Raw genomic sequence first — 23,344 nt, forward strand, 5'->3', positions numbered from 1 at the left:
TCAAGATCCAAGCTTTATGCTTCAAGATCTTCAAGAACACTTAAAGCTACAAGCATCAAGGATGAGAACCGTGATGAGCATCAAGCACCAAGAACCCCACCGGAGCACTTACCTACTGTTTTTCGTATCTTATCAGACCACCTGGGCTACTAGAAAGTTAATTTTCAGTTAGTTCAGTTCGAGTAGATGATTTTCTGTTTAGGCCTCATCTTAATCCGAGTTACGGTTTAGGATTTATGGCCCTCCGATAGTCACTACACCCTATTAACGTTGTGCTGAAATTTCTGACCTACTCGCACTTAAACCGTCGTCACGATCAAACAAAGACGAGTTAGGTTCTGGAAATTGGTCAGCTGTTAGGGAACTCCCATACGGAGCCATAGCCACTGACTATGCATCTTTTCGATTTACGTAGAGGTCGTAGCACCTGACCGAAGTCAGCCTATTGTTTCGATCTCTATTCTTGTCGAACTTACTTAGCTTTTATGATGATGAATGATGATGATGATGACACTTAAACTTATTTTATGCACTATTAGAATTTATAAAGACAACCTACTGACCTAGTAACCTTTGATTTAGGTTGACGACCTTTCGGACCGACTTACTACTTGCGTACTTTCATTACCGACTTTACCGCTTTTATCACTGTGAGTTATAGCATCTCTTTTTACCACTTTAACTATTTTGGGACTGAGAATACATGCGCTTTTTACATTTTACATACTAGGCACGAGTACTTAAACTTTATATGTGTGTGGGTTATACAACGGCATAAACATTCCCCTTAGCACGGTAACGTTTAGTCATTGGTTTTTGAACCGATGAACGCGAATCTTAGATATGGATCCATAGGGTTTGACATCCCCACTCGGGTTAGTCGCGCTAGCATTTAACGGGTGTTTAATACTTCGTGAACATACGCACTCGCCAAGTGTACTTTCAGGGGGTTATAAACGTTAAGTCTAGTTACCGGGTGCCCACGGTTATGCATATACTTTTCATACAGTTTGATACGCTGTTTGCAGCACTGAAATCTCGTGGCCTATCTTACGTTACTATTACAACTTAAACTATAGCTCACCAACATTCGTGTTGACTTTTTAAGCGTGTATTTCTCAGGTGCCTAGAGGTTTATTGCTTCCGCTGTTACACTTGCTGTCATGCTGTTATTGAATTGCTGTTATGGACCTACTGTACTAGTTATCTGCTGCATTACTAGAGATATCTCAAATTATGAACTTATGTTTTGCATTCGCAAACTTATGTTATTTTGGAACAATGGTTTGTAATAAGTCTTATGACATGTTATATTTTTAAAACGTTATCTTTTTAATGAATGCAAATCGGTTTTCAAACAGCATATAGTGTTTGACCTTGTGATGATCCTGTTGTTGATGATCCGTATACGATGGTTTTGTACGGGGCGTCACAGTTGGTATCAGAGCATTGGTTGTAGGGAATTAGGTTGCATTAGTGAGTCTAGACCGACCCGAGTAGGATTCACTAATAGGACTAATCTACAACTTGCTAGTTTACTTGTTTCTGCGAGACTTACTGCATGCTACTGCTTACTTTTACTGCTATGTGATCTTACTGCATACTATTGCTTATCTTCACTGCCATACGAACCTGTTGTATGCTTATTTCTGCTATTGCATGATTACAATCTGCTTTCACATGTTATTTCTGTTTAGCACTGTTGTTATTGCCATGCTAGGTTGCTATAGTGCCTAATACATGCTTGCTTATGACTTACTGATATGGAAAAGTTATTTTCCTTATTCAGATGTTGGATATTCCACCTGTCATCATTTTGGACAGCGATTCAGACTCGTCAGCCACCTCACCTACTGCTACTACCGACACACAGATCCCGTTAACCAGTGACCTCAGCGCTTCATCCTCCGGAACCAGCAACCATACACCTGTACCAGTGGTTACCGCAGTCGGAGCCCAGGACCCTCCGGAGATTTCAGCTCCAATTGCCCCGGTACCTCAGGAGCCACAGCCCCGCCCCGGTGGTGTTGTGATTCTCGTAGAATTCGGGGAAGGTCTATTCCGTAATCATTTACGCATGTGGTGCCGAAGCGCTCCTGATGGACGTCTTGTGCCGATTTCGCCCGGCAGATACCGACAGATGATGGCCGCTCGAGGACAGCCAGTACAGCCACCCGTGCAGCCACTCCTAGCTGATTCATCATCCGACGGCTCATCCACATACGACTCTAGTAATGATAACTCCAACGAGGAGGACCTTGATGATGCACCTGTGCAGCCACCCTCCACCCCGCCGAAGAAGCGGTACCGTTTCGATGGCACCGTCATTCCGGGGATCAACGGAGGACGAGCATTCACTGACGCACATGGCCAGTGTTGTAGGGTTACCGCCCGTAAGCGGGTCGTGCCTTACCCGGCTGATCTGTTCGTGCGTAAGCCTTACCGCCGTGCAGCATCTACCTCTGGAGCCGGACCATCTGCACCACCAGCACCACCTGCACCAGCAGCTCTGCCTGCTCTGCCAGCCCCTCCCTCTGTCGAGGAACTGGCAAGGGAGGTGGAGATCCTCTGTGCTCGGGTGACTGAGCTCGAGGAGCAGATGTCCCATGTGCTGGACATCCTTTACCCACCGTCACCATAGAGCTTGTAGTAGGTTTCATTTTGTAATCTCGTTTGTAGTTCCATGTTTTCCTTATGTAATATGCGAACTTATGCGAATGTATGCAACTCTTTATTAATTAATGGAACTTTGCATTGTTTAATCCTTGCATAGTGTTCTATTTACGTTACTGTATGTTGGTTTTGCGGTATTTATACCTGGTTGCGTCACTATATTGGCATGCGTTGTGTTGTTTCCCTGTTTACTAGATACGGTATTATTGTATGTTGTATGCTGGATTTTGACTTAAGTCAAAACTTTTGTTTCGAAGGGCAATGGTAAACACACGAACAACACCCACAGCAGCTCAAATCGAAGAAATGATTAATGAACGATTCGCCGCAGCCTTGGCAGAAATGAACCCTCAAGCTGAACCACCACCGGTTATCCAACCCGTTCGAAACGGCTGCACCTACAAGGAATTCCAGAGCTGTAAACCACATAACTTCAGTGGAACTGAGGGGCCTGTTGGTCTCACAAGATGGTTTGAAAAGCTTGAATCAGTATTCCGAGTCAGCAACTGTTCTGAGTCCAACAAAACCAAATTTGCTTCTTGCACGCTATCTGATGGCGCCTTCACGTGGTGGAACACCATGGCTCAGGCACAAGGTATCGATGAGGCGTATGCTACGCCATGGGAGGAGTTCAAAGTGGCTATGATTGATGAGTATTGTCCGAGAACCGAGATACAAAAGATGGAAATGGAGTATATGCAATTGAAGGCTGTTGGCAACGATCTCGATGGTTACATTCGGAGGTTTCTTGAGTTAGCTCTTATGTGTCCTACCATGGTCACCCCGGAATTCAAGCGTATGGAGAGATACTTTTGGGGACTCCCTAAGTCCAACAAGGGTAACGTCACCTCATCTAAGCCACCGAATGTTCCCGAAGCAATGTGCATGACGCATACACTCATGAATCAGATTCTCATCGATGAACCGGAGAAGTCCAAGTCTGAAGCGGGTAGTAGTGACAAGCGAAAGTGGGATAACAGTAAGGGGAGGACCTATGATCAAACCCCCACTAAGAGACATAACAACGGTGGAAACCCCAACCCTGGCACAAGCTCCAACCCGAACTACAAAGGTACCCTACCGCAATGCAAGAGGTGTTACAAACACCACACTGGGTATTGTAATGCGGTCTGTGAAAAGTGCAACAGGATCGGGCATGTTGGCAAGAACTGCAAGATTCCCGTCCCAGCTGCAAGGACAAACCAAAATGGGCCAAGGAAATGCTATGAGTGTGGACAGCAGGGCCACTTTAGGAATGATTGCCCTAATAAGAAGAAGGACGGCGGACCACCGCGAGGTAAAGCTTTTAATGTTAATGCAAGGGATGCCCGCGAGAACCCCAACTTGGTGACAGGTATATTCACTATCAACAATATTTTAGCTTCTGTCCTATTTGATACTGGTGCCGATAGAAGTTATGTATGTAGACACTTTTGCGATAAGATAAATTGGTCATTAGTTCCTTTAAAAGAAAGTATGCTAGTTGAGGTAGCCAATGGGAAACTTGAGAAAGTTGACCAAATTGGTCGAGGAGCTATTATTAACATAGCTGGCGTGGATTTCGAAATTGACTTGATACCCATCAAATTGGGAAGCTTTGACATGATTGTCGGCATGGACTGGTTGACTAAAGTAAGGGCCGATGTTATCTATGGAGATAAAGCTCTTCGTATACCACAAGGAGATGGTGAGCCACTGGTTATATACGGAGAGAGATGTAGTTCGAAACTGAACCTCATTAGTTGTATGAAAGTGCAGAAGATTAGGAAGAAAGGACGACTTACCGTTTTAGCACACGTGAAGGCTTTAGAAACAGAAGAGAAGAGTGTGAATGATGTGCGAATCGTGAATGAATTCCCCGACGTCTTTCCAAAAGAACTGCCTGGATTACCGCCACCGAGAGCTGTGGAGTTCCAGATCGATCTAGTGCCGGGAGCTGCACCTGTAGCTCGTGCGCCTTATCGTCTGGCACCTTTAGAACTGCAAGAATTGCAGAGTCAACTACAGGAATTGCTCGACCGAGGGTTTATCCAACCGAGCTCGTCGCCTTGGGGCGCACCTGTTTTATTCGTGAAGAAGAAGGACGGATCTTTCCGCATGTGTATCGACTACCGCGAACTCAACAAATTGACGATCAAAAATCGATATCCTCTTCCCCGAATTGACGATCTTTTTGATCAGCTGCAAGGATCAAGCATTTACTCTAAGATCGATTTGTGATCCGGTTATCACCAGTTGAGGGTGAAGGAGAGTGATGTGATGAAGACTGCGTTTAGAACCCGCTATGGTCATTACGAGTTTCTCGTGATGCCGTTCGGATTAACCAACGCACCAGCCGTGTTCATGGACCTCATGAATCGTGTCTGCAAACCTTATCTGGATAAATTCGTTATCGTCTTCATAGATGATATCCTCATATACTCCAAGAGTGAAGAAGAACATGAGCAACATCTTCGGTTAGTGCTTGAACTCTTGAGACGAGAGCAGCTTTATGCCAAATTCTCCAAGTGTGAATTTTGGCTGAAGGAAGTCCAATTTCTGGGTCATATTGTGAGTGATCAAGGTATCAAAGTTGACCCCGCCAAGATTGAAGCTATCAGCAAGTGGGAGACACCCACTACTCCGACTCACATCCGCCAATTTCTAGGTCTTGCCGGTTACTACAGAAGGTTTATTGAAGGTTTTTCGTTGATTTCGCGTCCTTTGACCGCACTGACTCACAAAGGAAAGAAGTTCGTATGGGAAACCGAACAAGAAGCAGCATTTCAAACCCTGAAGCAGAAGTTAACCACCGCACCCATCTTATCTCTTCCCGAAGGCAGTGACGACTTCGTTGTGTACTGCGATGCTTCGAAGAATGGTTTTGGTTGTGTATTGATGCAAAGAATGAAGGTTATTGCTTATGCATCTCGTCAGCTGAAGATTCATGAGCGAAACTACACTACTCACGATCTCGAACTTGGAGCCGTTGTCTTCGCATTGAAGCTGTGGAGACACTATCTCTATAGAACAAAGAGTACCATATTCACCGATCACAAAAGCCTCCAGCACATCTTTGATCAGAAGCAGCCGAACATGAGACAACGATGATGGATTGAGACGCTGAACGACTATAATTGTGAACTTCGTTACCATCCTGGTAAGTCCAATGTTGTAGCCGACGCTCTGAGTCGAAAGGAGAGAACGGTACCTCTTCGTGTTCGGGCTCTGAACATCACCATCCATTCGAACCTCCATAGTCAGATCTGAGTAGCCCAAGAAGAGGCTCTCAAGGAGGAGAACATATCTCGTGAATACCTGAACATCCTGGTCTCTAAATTCGAGGTTAAAGAGTCTGGACTCCGATGTTATGCCGGAAGAATTTGGGTACCTCGTTATGGAGATCTACGAAACCTTATACTTGATGAAGCCCACAAGTCGAGATATTCAATTCATCCAGGAGCCGGAAAAATGTACCACGATCTTAAGGAACAGTATTGGTGGCCAAATCTTAAGAAGGATATTGCAACTTATGTTGGGAGGTGTTTGACTTGCTCGAAGGTTAAGGCTGAACATCAGAGGCCATCTGGATTACTCCAACAACTAGAAATCCCACAATGGAAATGGAAAGCAATTACGATGGATTTCATCACGAAGCTACCAAAAACGGTGGGCGGATACGATACAATCTGGGTTATCGTTGACCGTCTTACCAAATCTGCTCATGTTCTAGCAATGAAGGAAACAGATACAATGGAGAGACTTGCTCAACTGTACATCAAAGAGGTTGTATCTCGTCATGGTGTGCCTCTATCAATTATCTCAGATCGCGATCCCCGTTTTGCTTCCAGATTCTGGCGTTCTTTGCAACTCTGATACCATCTGTAGCGACCCGACCAAATCATGTTTGACGGCGCCGTCTACGTAGGTCCCATTACATGGTCATAAGTCTTTAAGATAACGTTTGACCGAAAAAAATGTCGCATTCATTTCATAAGTATGGATGTTTCAAGGTTTACAAAGTAGTTCGACAACTAGTTACATAACAAAGTTTAAAGTACAATGAAACATATGCGACACAATTTGAAAGTAGTCAAAAGACGCTCCACGTATGCAAGTATACTCGACATCCAATGCAAGTATCAAAAAGAATGAGCGGAAGCATGTATCATTAAGCATTCAAGGACCTGAGAAAACATAAAAGAATCTGTCAACGAAAACGTTGGTGAAATCATAGTTGTATGCATAAAGTATATTTGTATCACAAGGTTTAGTATAAAACGTTTATCAAGCGTATACATCTCAAAAGATGTGTTTGTATCACGAGCACCCAATTATCAAACTTAACTGAATCTTACCTCTGCATAATAGTGTTAGAACCTACACTATACATCGAAAGTACGTTTCATTCATCTGAATGAGGGTTCGTCAAACCCGCATGGCCACACAACATAATTTCTCGCTTACACTCTACAAGTGTAACTAATGATAATTGGACTTGAGGATTTTCATTCTAACTCGTATGTATCTTTGCTTTCGTATAGTATTCAAAGTATCAAAGTATGAAAAGTATATATATATACATGTGAAAAGTATATATAAGTATGTAATGTATATGTTTTCTCATCCCACGATTTTAAAAGTATAAAAGTATTTGAGAAGTGGGGCTATGATCTTACCTTGAGTGTAGGAAAGTAAATTTACTCCAACAAGTAACGTGTGCAAGAACAATGCTAGTCTCGACCTAAACAATTAGGTTGTATCAATAATGATAGTCACGATTGATCAAAGATGTTCAATTAGTCCTATGGCTCAATACGACTCGATTATGTAGCATGTGAATCAAATTGTCAAGTTTCATGCAAGATACAAGTATAGAAACAAGTTAGAAAGATTGCATAATCATTTGGTTAAGTTTGACAAAAAGTCAAACTTTGGTCAGTCAAAGTCAACGAAAAAGTCAACACATTCAGGTCGGGTCCCGAACTATTTTTCTGAGGTTTTTAATCATATATGAGCATGTTAGAACAAGTTACATGTGAATCGGAGGTGCGTAGCATAGCAAAAAATTTTCGAAAATTGACAAAGTTGGACAGCCCACTTTGGCACACCGCGCGGGTATATGGCGCGCCGCGCCATTACCTGTGCAGAGAATTCTGGCAGTTTTTAAATTTTATGCACGAACCTAACTTCAAACAATCACCATTTATGACCCGCAAACAACCAAAGCATGTATCTTATATCATCGGAAAGGTATTTTGATAAGGAAAACAACTAAACACATTTCATCAATCACATTTACTTTTACAACAACAAAAATCACATTCAAAGCTCCTCATTAAATGCATTCAAGTTCATAAATGAAATTCGATGATTCGGTAACAAATTTACATGAATGATATGCCGTTTCGAAGGTGATCAAGCATACAATACAACCTAACACTTACAAATAATATTTCATGTCATTCAAAGCATTTAATGTTCACATTCAATTCTATCAAACCCTAACCAACAACATCAAAATCACTAATCATGTTTATGAAGTTTTCTAAAACAACCTACACATCAAATTGAAACTATTGATGTTAGGAACACATTTAATACATGCATTTATAACATTTTAACATCATTCAACAACCAAATCACCAAATCAAACAAATCAAAGTTTATGTTCATGCTAGTTACTTCAAATAACAAAATCGAATATATAAATCATATATTCATGTTAGACTCGAGCCATAGACACTAATTAACAACTTTATAACTTAAAAACATCAAGAACACAAAATCTAGTGATTTTAGAAAGTTACCCAAATGTAATGAAATCGGTATGGAATCGAAGAGGAAGTTGCAAGGATTCCAAATATGTAATGTGTTTTGATTGAAGCTTGCTTGAACGAATTTAGATGATGATTCTTTGAGATGGAGTTTGAGAGAATAATTGAAAGTATTAAAAGAAAATGGAAAAGGGAGAATGGATAAATGAATGGAGGAGGAGAAGTGTTGACCCTTTGACCTAGTCAAAGGTTTGGCACTTTGGCAAGTTTGATCCCTCTAGTTCGGTTGCGGGTGCGTGAATTACCTAAACGAGATATTTTAAAACATGTATTAACGGGAGATGTTATAGTCATATAACGGACTTTAAATAATTAAACGGAAAAGTAAACGGAAAAAGGCGGGATGTTACATTACCTACTCCTCAAAACAAATTTCGTCCCGAAATTTAAGTAGGCGTAGTAATCGTCGTTTCTTCCTCGAAATCTTGCGTTTCTGTAACCGGGAACAAGTGAGGGTATTTCTTTTGCATTTGGTCTTGCCTTTCCCAAGTAAACTCGGGTCCCCTTTTGGCGTTCCAACGGACTTTAACAATCGGAATTCGGCTTTGTTTCAATGTCTTGATAGAGGTGTCCACAATTTCAACCGGTTCCTCCACGAAATGAAGTTTGTCATCAATAGTAAGTTCCTCGAGAGGGATGACGATATCGGGTTCGGCAAGACACTTTTTCAAGTTAGATAGATGGAAGGTAGGATGAACGGAGTTCAATTGAGGCAGAAGATCTAAACGATAAGCAACGGTTCCAATACGCTCCAAGATTTCAAGAAGCCTTGGGAACTCATCTCGACATGAGCACCACTTATCACCCACAGACCGACGGTCAGAGTGAACGAATGATTCAGACATTGGAGGACATGTTGCGTGCCTGTGTTATTGACTTTGGAAAGTCTTGGGAAAGACATCTGCCGCTAGCCGAATTCTCTTACAATAACAGTTATCATTCGAGTATTAAAGCCGCGTCTTTTGAAGCGTTGTATGGTCGCAAGTGCCGTTCTCCTATTTGTTGGGCCGAGTTAGGCGAAGCGCAAATCACCGGACCCTAGATAGTCCATGAAACGACGGAGAAGATTTCTCAGATTCAAGCGAGACTTAAGACGGCCGATCGCCAAAAGAGTTATGCTGATCTTAAACGTTAAGACTTCGAATTTAACGTAGGTGACCGTGTGATGTTGAAGGTCGCACCTTGGAAGGGTGTAATTCGCTTTGGAAAGCGCGGAAAGTTAAACCCGCGATACATTGGTCCTTTTGAAATTTTGGAACGTGTTGGACCCGTTGCTTACCGTTTGGATCTTCCGACTCAGTTGAGTGCCGTTCATCCTACCTTCCATGTATCAAATTTGAAGAAATGCCTTGCTCCACCGGAACTTGTTATACCATTGGAAGAACTTATGATTGATGACAAACTCCACTTCGTGGAAGAACCTATCGAAATTATGGACCGTGAGGTAAAAACCTTGAAACATAATAAGATTCCAATTGTCAGAGTTCGATGGAATGCCAAGCGTGGACCTGAGTTTACCTGGGAACGAGAGGATCAAATGATGCAGAAGTACCCTCACCTTTTCCCGACTCCAACACCTGCCTCAGCTTAAATTTCGGGACAAAATTTCCATTAACAGGTGGGTAATGTAACGACCCGACTTTTTCGACTTGCTTTTGTGCCTTGTATTTTAGCGAAACTGCGTATTTGTGCGTACTGTGTTACTTTATTACTTCGAAACCTTGGCACACGTGTTTTATATTCATATTTACCCTAAAACATGCCTTGGTGTATGTGGAATGCTTAACTTGTCCATTGGATGCTTTATAACCGTTAGTGTTACTTGCCGTTACGAATAAACCGCGGACTGCGCGCACGTTTGACTTTTGTCGGAACCGGAACTTTTGGACTGCAAAATATTAATTATTATTTTATAATAATAATTACTTGGGCCTTTGGATGCTTAATTTTATTTATTTAATTGCTAAAGCCCAATAGTTAGTCTTGTTGGACTTTCTACCTTGTTGGGCTCAAGCCCACCCTACTCTAGCTAGTGACCCAATTAATTAGCCCAAGTATTATTACTAGTGGCCCATAATAATAAATAAATAATAAATTAATTAATTAATGAGTCATACTAGCATAATGGATAAGGATTATCAACTTTGTCACATGGGATTCTAGCATAAGGACATGCTTTAGACAACCGCTAACCAAAAAGCAACATGGTGTCCCCCTCCCCCCTCCCTCAAAATTTCGGCCACTATGGCCTCCACCTCACCAATCCTTGTCAATTTATGCTTATAAATACTAGCCATTCACCTCTCACTTGTTCATTTGATTTTCACACACTTGTTCTTTCTTTCTTTCCTTTCTAGTAATACTTGTAAGTTTTCCTTCTTCTTCCTTTTTCTTTTCAATTTCATGATCATCATCATCATTTTATGGAGATCAAAGTTCCTTTTAGCTTTGATCTTGATTATATCTTGTTGATTCAAGCATGAACCTTCAAGAACATTGAAGATTCAAGCTTTCTAGCTTTGAATCTTCACCAACTTTGTAGATTCATCTTTCTTTTACTTTAATCTTGTTATTTTGTGATAAAGATTCAAACTTTTATTTGTAATCTTCATGCATCTTCAAGATCCAAGCTTTATGCTTCAAGATCTTTAAGAACAATTAAGATGCAAGCTTTCTAGCTTAAATCTTCATATCCTTTTGTTAGATCTAAGTTCTTTTTGCTTTGATCATGTTGTTTTGTGAAAAAGATTCAAACTTTTGTTTGTAATCTTCATGTATCTTCAAGATCCAAGCTTTATGCTTCAAGATCTTCAAGAACACTTAAAGGTTCAAGCTTTCTAGCTTTGCAACCTTGTAACTTGTGTGAAATGGATCCAAGCTCTCTAGCTTAGGGTTCCATCACCTCTTTTGACTTGGATTATGCTTATACTGAAGGTATTTCATATGCCCGAGAGACATATTAAATAAATGTGGCTAATGTGTTATGATCCAAGTCGGGTCATACCCAATAACAAGCTAATCGACACCTTATATGTATTTATCTTGACAATTGGATCGTCAAATAAATACGCGACACTTGAACTTTGGAAAATCGGTCTTCTAAAGTGTTATCACTTGAGATAAATTATTTGGATAATTTATATTTAATTATTTATAGGCTTAAATAATTATGTTGTGTTATATTTTATAAATGGGTTTATAAAATGCAATTAACTTAACAAATGCACAAGTTTTATTACATGTTTATTAATAACAAATTGTGTAATAAAAATTGATGGAATTTTTTTTTAAAAACCCCATATGGTGGACGGCTTTTGGGAGTTCCCATGGCCACCCACATGTTGCTTTTGTTATTTTAAAGACTACACAACTTACTATATGCATGTATGTCTCAATATACTCACTCCTTGACCAAGAAAAAGACTAAGGTTTCAAAGTAACTCTCAAGAGGTTGAGAGAGGGCTGCTGGCCGAATTTTTGGTAAGGAGAAAAGAGGTTTTGCTTGCCTAATTGAGTGACTAAGTGTTCTAAATCCTAACCAAATTAATAGAGGGTGTTGGTGATTGAAAGCTTGGGGTATGCTACACTTGAGGCTTCAAGTTAGAAGCTATAAACTCTTCAACATCATCAAACATTCAGCTCAAAACACTGCTGCTGCTGTTCGGTTTTAACAAGGGTAGAAAAGTGGGTTTCAAGCTAGGTTTCAAGGTGATAAAGGTTTAACTAACTCAAGAGTGGTTTGGTGTATTGTTCTATCATCTCCATCATCATCTTAAGCCTTCTAAACAGCCCTCAAACTAGTTTTGAGGAGGTATAATCTCTATCCTTTCTTGTTAGTTTGTAAGTATTATTTCACAACTTGATCCATGGGGTTTAACTTTAAATTGGTTTAAAGATTAACAAGTTTAAATTGGTAATTACACGCTTCCGTTTTTCTTATAATCATAAATGGTTTTAAGAGTATATGAACTTGTTAAATCCCAACAATGGTATCAGAGCCGAAGTTGTTGAAATATGCTTCAAGATGGTTATTAAACCCACTATAATTTTGCATTCTATGAACATGCATGAAGTAGAATGTAAAATTTTCGGTTTTGGGTGTTTGTCATTTTGGCCAAAATCACTTGTGATTCTGCATTCTGTACTGCCAATCACTTGTGATTCTGTACTGCCAATCACTTGTGATTCTGTACTGCCAATCACTTGTGATTCTGTGTTGCCGATCACTTGTGATTCTGTATTACCAATCACTTGTGATTCTGTATTGCAGATCACTTGTGATTCTGTGTTTCCAATCACTTGTGATTCTGTATTGCCTATCACTTATGTTGATGATGTTCACAATCTAAGCCTTGACCTTGTGTTTGGTTGCATGCATGGTTGATTGATATTTATTCAATTGGTTTGTAATAATATTTATTCATTTGGCATGTAATAATTCATTTGGTTATGTAATTTATTTTATATTTGGTATGTAAAATAGATTAGGTTGTAATTTCATTTTTTAGACAAAATGTATTAGGATATATTTTGTAAAATGATGAAGAATGATGAAGATTTGAAGAACACATGAAGAAGCATTTGGATGCAAGGTTAAGTGGGAGATTTGAAATCTCCTACTTTGTGTAATTACCCCTTATCCGGTGGCATTTGTTTTCGGCTAAACAAATGTCTACCAAAATGGCTTGATTGTGAACATATTTGTTTTGCATGCATGGTTGTGTATTGTATGATTGTGGATTGTATGTTTGTATGCTACAAGTTAATCACACAAGTTAACGACATGCAAAACGGCAATTTAATTGGTTAAATTAAAAATGGCTAAAAGGACATTAATAAATGGTTATTAAGATCATGATTAGGATCATATATATATAAAATGGTTTATAGACATGAAAATGGATTTTCATAAGAACCATACACTAAATGCATGTTAGTGTATGGCATAAAAGTTTTCTCAAACTAGAATTAATGAAAACTTAAAATCCCTTAACTAAAACAAGGTAAACAAGTTTAACGCCATCCTTTTGTGAGAACACTTGAACATAGCAGGGAACTCATAATGGGATAAAGGTCACCTAACCATTATGAACTAACTAATATGCTTAAGGTAAAATTCGCATGCTTGTGGGATAAAGGTCACCTAACCACTTGTATGTTAATTTTACATGTTTGCACAAGTAGGACGACTTGATTTGGGAATCATGAACTTAGGGTCACCGAAGCATGAAGAACAAATAGGCGTTGATGGGATAAATATGCCATGCAAAAGGATTGCATGATCCCATACTCTAGAAGTTGCAAATGGATTGCAATTGTCATTTATTGACTACCTAGCTAAATCAAATTGCGGGATAAAGGTCACCTAACTGAAATTTGGTTTACCGTTGGATTCTAGAATTTAATAATTCAATTGGATTTAAAGGGTATTGAATGTTAAATTAAATTAATACTTAAACGAACTTTGTTAAATTTTGTAGATGGCCGCCAATAACAAACAACATTCCAAACGCACCTATCAACTTTAATAACCTATCATTGAGGTCCATCCTCAAAAGGGAAAATAACTCCCAATCTGTTTCATCTAATGCACTAAAGATGAAAAGCCTCATTGATCAATTGCACCGTCTCAACAGTCCCGTGTCTAATGCATTAACCACAGACCTTATCCTCAACTCTTTGTCAAAAGGGTTTGACACATGCGTGTTGAATTACAGCATGGATGATTGGGATAAGAGCATTGACGAATTACATATCATGCTAAGGACGGATGAATCAAGCATGGGTAAAAAGGCTTCACCCATGCTCATGATCAAAGAAGGTAGATCCAAGGATGAATCCTCTTCTAAGCTAAAGGTGGCTAAGAAGAAAGTACCCACCTATAAGGGCAAAGGAAAAGGGAAGATGGTTACCCCAACCAACAACACTAAATGGCAAAAGGGTGCCAGACAAGCAAACCCCAAGGAAGATCCGTGCTTTGGTTGCGGTGTGATAGGTCACTGGAAACGCAACTGCCCGGTCTACCTAAAGGAGTTGAATGCAAAGAGGGATGCAGGGCAAACCTCAGGTAATGTATACATGATATACGTTGAGCTTAGTATTGCTTCTTCTAATACATGGGTATTAGACACAGGATGTGGAACTCATATTTGCAATTCATTGCAAGGGTTCATAAGAAGTAAACTTAATGCGGGAACAACAAGTCTCTACATGGGAAATGGTGCAAAGGTGCACGTAAAAGCTCAAGGAGACTTTGTTTTAAAGCTACCAAGTGGTTTGGAGCTTATATTGAAAAATGTTTTGTACGCACCTGATTTAACACGAAACATTATTTCTGTTTCCCGTTTAAGACAATGTGGTTTTAATCTTAATTTCATTAATGATGATATCCATGTTTCTTTGAATGATGTATTCTATTTTAAGGCCTCGCCTTTGAATGGCATTTATGAATTGGTTCATGATAACACATCATTCGATAGCTCTATATACCAAGCAAGCACCAAGAAACTCAAAATGGATTTGAGTGATTCCTACTTATGGCATTGTCGCCTTGGTCACATAAACAAGAATCGAATGCATACACTTCAAAAGAATGGCCTTTTGAAATCAAGTGAGCTGGATTCGTTTGATGTATGTGAATCTTGTTTACAAGGCAAAATGACTAAAGCACCTTTCAAAGGGACCTATGAAAGGGCTAAAGACTTATTAGGATTAATACATTCGGATGTATGTGGACCCTTTAAGCCCATAGCTAGGAATGGTGAAAGATACTTCGTCACTTTCATTGATGACTTCAGTCGTTTTGGATATGTCTACTTGTTAAGACATAAGGACGAAACTTTTGAAGCATTCAAAGAATATCAAAGCGAAGTACAAAATCAACTCAATAAAACAATCAAAGTACTTCGTACCGATAGAGGAGGTGAATACCTAAGCGATGCTTTCAAGATCATCTTAGGAGTTGTGGGATTATCTCACAACTTACTCCACCCGGAACACCCCAACTTAATGGAGTTTCCGAAAGGAGGAACCGAACCCTAATGGATATGGTTCGATCTATGATGGCTAGAAGCACGTTACCTCTATCATTTTGGGGTTATTGTCTATGCTCCTCGGCTCGTATTTTAAATATGGCCCCAACCAAGAAAGTGGAATGAACACCTCATGAGATGTGGTTTGGAAAACCTCCATCTCTATCATACTTAAAGGTATGGGGATGTGAAGCTTATCCTAAGCGTTACGTCCCTAATAAGTTGAATGCTCGATCCACGAAGTGTATCTTCATAGGATATCCCAAGGATAATATGGGATATTATTTCTATGATCCATCCGAGCAGAATGTATTTGTTGCTCGGAAGGTGGAATTCCTTGAAACTAAGTTCCTAATGGAAGGAAGTAGTGAAAGGAAGATAGATCTTGAAGAGGTTCAAGATCAAATAGATGATACGCAATTGGTTGACACTAGCACTCAACATGAAAATGTTGATAGAGATCAAATGGATGATCAAGGTACACGAGACGTTCGAAGATCTAGTAGGATTAGTAATCCTCCCGAGAGATATGGGTTTCTCGTGGATGGTTGCTATACGGTTGATTTGGATGAACCGACGAACTACGAAGATGCTTTATCAAGGATTGATAAAGATAAATGGCAGGAAGCCATGAACGCCGAGATGCAATCCATGTATGAAAACCAAGTTTGGGAACTTGTTACGCAACCTCCTGGCTCTAGGCTAGTTGATTGTAAATGGCTTTTCAAAATGAAAACCGACATACATGGAAACTTGGATACATACAAAGCTAGACTTGTAGCAAAAGGTTTCACTCAAACTCAAGGGATTGATTATGATGAAACTTTCTCGCCAGTGGCAATGCTAAAGTCTATTAGGATATTATTTGCCATTACTGCTCACTATGACTATGAAATATGGCAAATGGATGTCAAAACCGCTTTCCTAAATGGATATCTTGAGGAAGATGTTTATATGGTACAGCCCGAAGGTTTTGTTGATCCGGAAAATCCTATAAAGGTATGCAAGTTAAAGAAATCAATCTACGGATTGAAACAAGCATCTAGAATGTGGAATCATCGTTTTAATGAAGAGGCAAAGAAATTTGGCTTCATTAAAAATGGTGATGAAGCTTGTGTATACAAGAAGGCTAGTGGGAGCTCTATAATGTTCCTTGTGCTATATGTGGATGATATATTATTGTTTGGGAATGATATAACCACAATGCAAGAGGTCAAAACTTGGCTAAAAGGTTGCTTCTCCATTAAGGATCTTGGAGAAGCACAATACATATTGGGGATTGGGATCTATAGGAATAGATCCAAGAGATTGATAGGTTTAAGTCAAAGTACATACATTGATAAAATCTTGAAAAGGTTCAAGATGGAAAACTCTAAGAAAGGTTTGGTACCTATTCAAAGAGGAACCGTTCTCAGTTCATCTCAGTGTCCTACCACGAAAGATGAACAAGAGAGAATGAAGAAAGTCCCATACGCTTCTGCCATTGGGTCAATCATGTATGCAATGATATGCACTAGACCGGATGTGTCATGCTCTCTTAGTCTGACAAGTAGATACCAGAATAACCCAGGAAACGGTCATTGGATTGCTGTTAAAAATATATTGAAATACCTTAGGAGGACTAAGGATGTGTTTCTGATATATGGGTCTGGTGAGGAGGAACTCGCTGTAAAAGGTTACGTGGATGCGAGTTTCCAAACTGATCGTGATGATTCTCGATCACAATCCGGTTATGTCTTCACATTAAATGGAGGTGCGGTCTCTTGGAAGAGTTCAAAACAAGATGTTGTTGCTTTATTCACTACAAAATCAGAGTACATCGCCGCCTCATTGGCAGCTAAGGAAGCTGCAAGGATGAAAAATTCATCGACGACTTAGGAGTGGTCCCTACCATTCAGGACACTCTTGAGATCTCTTGTGATAACGAAGGTATGATTGTTCAAATCAAGGAACCTCGTGCTCACCAAAAGACCCGTCACTTTGAGCGGAGATTCAACTACATAAGGGATGAAGTTGAAAAGGGAAAGATATGTATTCGCAAAGTTCACACAGATCTTAACATAGCGGATCCACTCACGAAGCTCTTGCATGGAGCAAAACATGAAGGACATGTTTGTGCATTAGGGCTTCGATATTCTAGTGATTGGTCATGATCTGTTTTAAGTATTGCAACGGAACGAAGTGGTTCAAACTCATTAAAATAACTATGGTGTTTATTTATTTGAGTCATGTTCCTATTTTGCATATTTTATCCATGAATAAGTAATTATTCTAAATTCCGTAGTTGATCACATTTGTGGGAGCAAGTGTGAGGTTTAGACTATTATGAACTTGGATTGGTATACATTCAGGTTGAATGTGGGGCAAGGCTGCTACCAAGGTTCATAGATATTTGTGGGATACAAATATTGGAAGACCCGCTCTCAAGATTTACTGTATGGAGCCTTTGTGGTTGATCACATGTAATCTTGAGTAAAGGAGAATATCACTGTATCCTCTGACCTGAGATACATATTGGGTTCAGATATTCACTGAATATCGTACCTTGATTCTTTCCTTCGCTATTCTGAAAAGATAGCTCATAAGGGAGGCTTCAGGTGTGATACAAGGTGTAGTGTCTAGGACGTATGTAGTCAAGATGGAATTTGTCCCTCTTATTCGTTGAGAGTCAGATGTCTAAGGCCTGATAAAGTTAAATCTATAAGAGAGTGATCAATCTATATCTCTTGGATTTAACATGACATCTAGGACGAAAGGATATAATGAAAGATTCACCTAATCATATTCGAGATGGGAACTCGAAAGGGATGATGTTATTGAATGGCACAAAGTCATAACATATTAGGGGGTGATGGACGGTGTGTTAGGCTGTATCCATCACTTGCATTAATTTCTTATGTTTCTCGTGCAAGTGGGAGATTGAAGGTATTTCATATGCCCGAGAGACATATTAAATAAATGTGGCTAATGTGTTATGATCCAAGTCGGGTCATACCCAATAACAAGCTAATCGACACCTTATATGTATTTATCTTGACAATTGGATCGTCAAATAAATACGCGACACTTGAACTTTGGAAAATCGGTCTTCTAAAGTGTTATCACTTGAGATAAATTATTTGGATAATTTATATTTAATTATTTATAGGCTTAAATAATTATGTTGTGTTATATTTTATAAATGGGTTTATAAAATGCAATTAACTTAACAAATGCACAAGTTTTATTACATGTTTATTAATAACAAATTGTGTAATAAAAATTGATGGAATTTTTTTTTAAAAACCCCATATGGTGGACGGCTTTTGGGAGTTCCCATGGCCACCCACATGTTGCTTTTGTTATTTTAAAGACTACACAACTTACTATATGCATGTATGTCTCAATATACTCACTCCTTGACCAAGAAAAAGACTAAGGTTTCAAAGTAACTCTCAAGAGGTTGAGAGAGGGCTGCTGGCCGAATTTTTGGTAAGGAGAAAAGAGGTTTTGCTTGCCTAATTGAGTGACTAAGTGTTCTAAATCCTAACCAAATTAATAGAGGGTGTTGGTGATTGAAAGCTTGGGGTATGCTACACTTGAGGCTTCAAGTTAGAAGCTATAAACTCTTCAACATCATCAAACATTCAGCTCAAAACACTGCTGCTGCTGTTCGGTTTTAACAAGGGTAGAAAAGTGGGTTTCAAGCTAGGTTTCAAGGTGATAAAGGTTTAACTAACTCAAGAGTGGTTTGGTGTATTGTTCTATAATCTCCATCATCATCTTAAGCCTTCTAAACAGCCCTCAAACTAGTTTTGAGGAGGTATAATCTCTATCCTTTCTTGTTAGTTTGTAAGTATTATTTCACAACTTGATCCATGGGGTTTAACTTTAAATTGGTTTAAAGATTAACAAGTTTAAATTGGTAATTACACGCTTCCGTTTTTCTTATAATCATAAATGGTTTTAAGAGTATATGAACTTGTTAAATCCCAACATATACTTGTTGAAATGATGTAAAGTTTGTAGCTTTAGTTGTTATTGTGAATTGAAATTGTGTTAAGACTAAGGATATGATGTAACCTTGGTTCATCATCCATCTAAGACTCATGATTGAGTTGTGTTCTTACTTGGTCTTAACATATTGTGTATTGATGGTGAATCTTGGTCAAAAGTGATGCTAAATCATCAATGAGTTGTACACTTGAAGCTACAAGCATCAAGGATGAGAACCGTGATGAGCATCAAGCACCAAGAACCCCACCGGAGCAATTAACTACTGTTTTTCGTATCTGATCAGACCACCTAGGCAACTGGAAAGTTAATTTTCAGTTAGTTCGGTTCGAGTAGATGATTTTCCGTTTAGGCCTCATCTTAATCCGGGTTACGGTTTAGGATTTATGGCCCTCCGATAGTCACTACACCCTATTAACGTTTTGCTGAAATTTCTGACCTACTCGCACTTAAACCGTCGCCACGGTCAAACAAAGACGATTTAGATTCTGGAAATTGGTCAGCTGTTAGGGAACTCCCATACGGAGCCATAGCCACCGACTATGCATCTTTTCGATTTACGTAGAGGTCGTAGCACCTGACCGAAGTCAGCCTATTGTTTCGATCTTTATTCTTGTCGAACTTACTTAGCTTTTATGATGATGAATGATGATGATGATGACACTTAAACTTATTTTACGCACTATTAGAATTTATAAAGACAACCTACTGACCTAGTAACCTTTGATTTAGGTTGATGATCTTTTGGACCGACTTACTACTTGCGTACTTTCATTACCGACTTTACCGCTTTTATCACTGTGAGTTGTAGCATCCCTTTTTACCACTTTAACTATTTTGGGACTGAGAATACATGCGCTTTTTACGTTTTACATACTAGGCACGAGTACTTAAACTTTATATGTATGTGGGTTATACAACGGCATAAGCATTCCCCTTAGCACGGTAACGTTTAGTCATTGGTTTTTGAACCGGTGAATGCGAATCTTAGATATGGATCCATAGGGTTTGACATCCTCACTCGGGCTAGTCGCGCTAGCATTTAACAGGTGTTTAATACTTCGTGAACATACGCACTCGCCAAGTGTACTTTCAGGGGGTTATAAACGTTAAGTCTAGTTATCGGGTGCCCACGGTTATGCATATACTTTTCATACTGTTTGATACGCTGTTTACAGCACTGAAATCTCGTGGCCTATTTTACGTTACTATTACAACTTAAACTATAGCTCACCAACATTCGTGTTGACTTTTTAAGCGTGTATTTCTCAGGTGCCTAGAGGTTTATTGCTTCCACTGTTACACTTGCTGTCATGCTGTTATTGAATTGCTGTTATGGACCTACTGTACTAGTTATCCGCTGCATTACTAGAGATGTCTCAAATTATGAACTTATGTTTTGCATTCGCAAACTTATGTTATTTTGGAACAATGGTTTGTAATAAGTCTTATGACATGTTATCTTTGTAAAATGTTATCTTTTTAATGAATGCAAATCGGTTTTCAAACAGCATATAGTGTTTGACCTTGTGATGATCCTGTTGTTGATGATCCGTACACGGTGGTTTTGTACGGGGCGTCACATTCGTCCAGATGGATTAGGTCGGATTATCACACCTCATCATTTACTCATTCGCATCTTTTAACGAGAATTGCTATACGAATCATCGGAAATTAGCAATCAGTATTTTGAAATCTCGCAGCATGTCTACGCCAACAGTTATATGTGTACATATAACGTCTATCTCCTGGGCTTACATACTTGAATGTGAAGTTTCTGAAAAACACCCTGAACTGCGGAATAGTTCTCGAAATGTTGATGAAGCAGCAAAAACTATAAAATGACCTTAACAGTAAAAAGTTTGATGATGATGAATAGTATGCTGGCAAAGCGCATAAAAAGAGAAGTTTTGGAACTGGAAAACGGATTGAGCAAAGTATGAAGGAGGCTGCGAACAAATCACAAAGACTGAACCTGCCTTCAAAGAATCCAAATGATTCAGTATCTGCTGAAGTCATTAACGAATACCTTGCTCCTGGCTCTAAACCCCTGCGGACAATATTCTTCATCATCCTCTAATATTAGAAATTCTAAGATATCATCGTATCTTTCATTATAAATATCCTCCATATTTCTGAAGATATTTTCTTAATTATTCTTGTCTGAAATCATTTACCTCTTCGCGCTATCTGTATTACATCATAAAAGAAATTATTTTAGTTTCTAAATTATGAAACATTCGAGTTTAACATAGGAATATTTTTGAAGTAGTGTTGGGAGCTGAAACATGAGTTAGTATAATATAATGACACTTAATCAGCGTGATTATATTAAAGTAAGTCATGCTAAGTTTCTAAATGGAACGTGATGATTCACAGATCATAACATCATCGTGTGCCATGTTATACGACTCTTGTATTCTATTTAACCTCTAAAATATCAAGAAAATATTTCTTGATGATTCGGCTTTTTCTGAGGTATTCTGGTAATTTGACAAGTCAAGATCATGCCATTACAATTTCTTTCCTAGAACATTAACAATGTTCATTCTGAAATTCATATCTGCGTATTCTGTACCATTTCAAGCGGTGCTTAATCGCAAGAAGAAGAAACGAAAGGATAAAACTCCGAAACAGAAATTGGGGTATAAATCGCAGCAAATAAAAGAAAGTATTAACTGGAGATGACAATGATTATGGGAGACAGAAGCAGGGACATCGAAATAAAAGAGAAGATATAAAACCCAACAACCACCCAGAAATTATAAACCGTATATATCAATACATGTAGCAATATAAAGACACGGGAGAACTAAAAACACTATAAAACCAAGTGTGTAGTATAAGTAAATAGATTCTTCCGGTGGTAGATGAAAAAGAAGAATGACTGATATGAAGGTTAGGAATATATCAAGAAGCAGAACGGGATGGAACATATTAATGAATGCTTTAAAGTATGAGTTAGAAATAATGGAAGGTGTGAGTTAAAAGGAAACGAAGGAGGTGGATTTATAGTAAAATATCCGACAGAGAAAGCAAAACAGATGATCACATTTAAAGCGGATCCTAATTCCCTTGATTATCGAAGAATCAAATCCTATTACAAAGATTTTTCTCCAAATCTCTTGAACTTAGAAATCAATCCTAACTACGTCAAAAGATATGACGAATCTATACTTACTCATTTCACTCTTTTGGTGATAACTTCACTCGTACTCTTCACAAAAATCAAATGGTTTTATCCATATTACTCAATGATGATAAAACCCTAATCTTCAGCTTATATGTGTCATAAAAACATACTTATTGTCAGCCATGACCATCCCAATCAAATTTCGGGACGAAATTTCTTTAACAGGTAGGTACTGTGACAACCCGAAAATTTCCGACCAAATTTAAACTTTAATCTTTATATATTCCCGACACGATAAGAAAAGTTTGTAAGTTGAATCTCAAGAATTTTAAACTGTGTTCATACACTCATTTAACCTCGACCAAATTCCAATGATTCACGAACCATTATATGAACGAATATGATTATATATGTATATGTGTATATATTATAACTTGAAAACATTAGCAAAGTATTAGATGTATAATACTTCATATAAACGTATTTGTTTCAAAATATATTCTAATATTTATCAATGGAATTAAAAGATGATATCAAATGATTGAATTATTAGATACATTGAATTATAATTACGAGTCTCTGTTAAGAGGTCCACTTTGATTTGAGAAATCTATTCTTTTTAACGGTATTCGGAATAATTGGTAAAGTGATTTTTAGAAGAAACAAAAGTGTCAATTAACGGGAACTAGACAAAGGTT

The sequence above is a fragment of the Rutidosis leptorrhynchoides genome, chromosome 4, assembly GCF_046630445.1.
Source record: "Rutidosis leptorrhynchoides isolate AG116_Rl617_1_P2 chromosome 4, CSIRO_AGI_Rlap_v1, whole genome shotgun sequence".
Classification (NCBI taxonomy): Eukaryota; Viridiplantae; Streptophyta; class Magnoliopsida; order Asterales; family Asteraceae; genus Rutidosis; species Rutidosis leptorrhynchoides.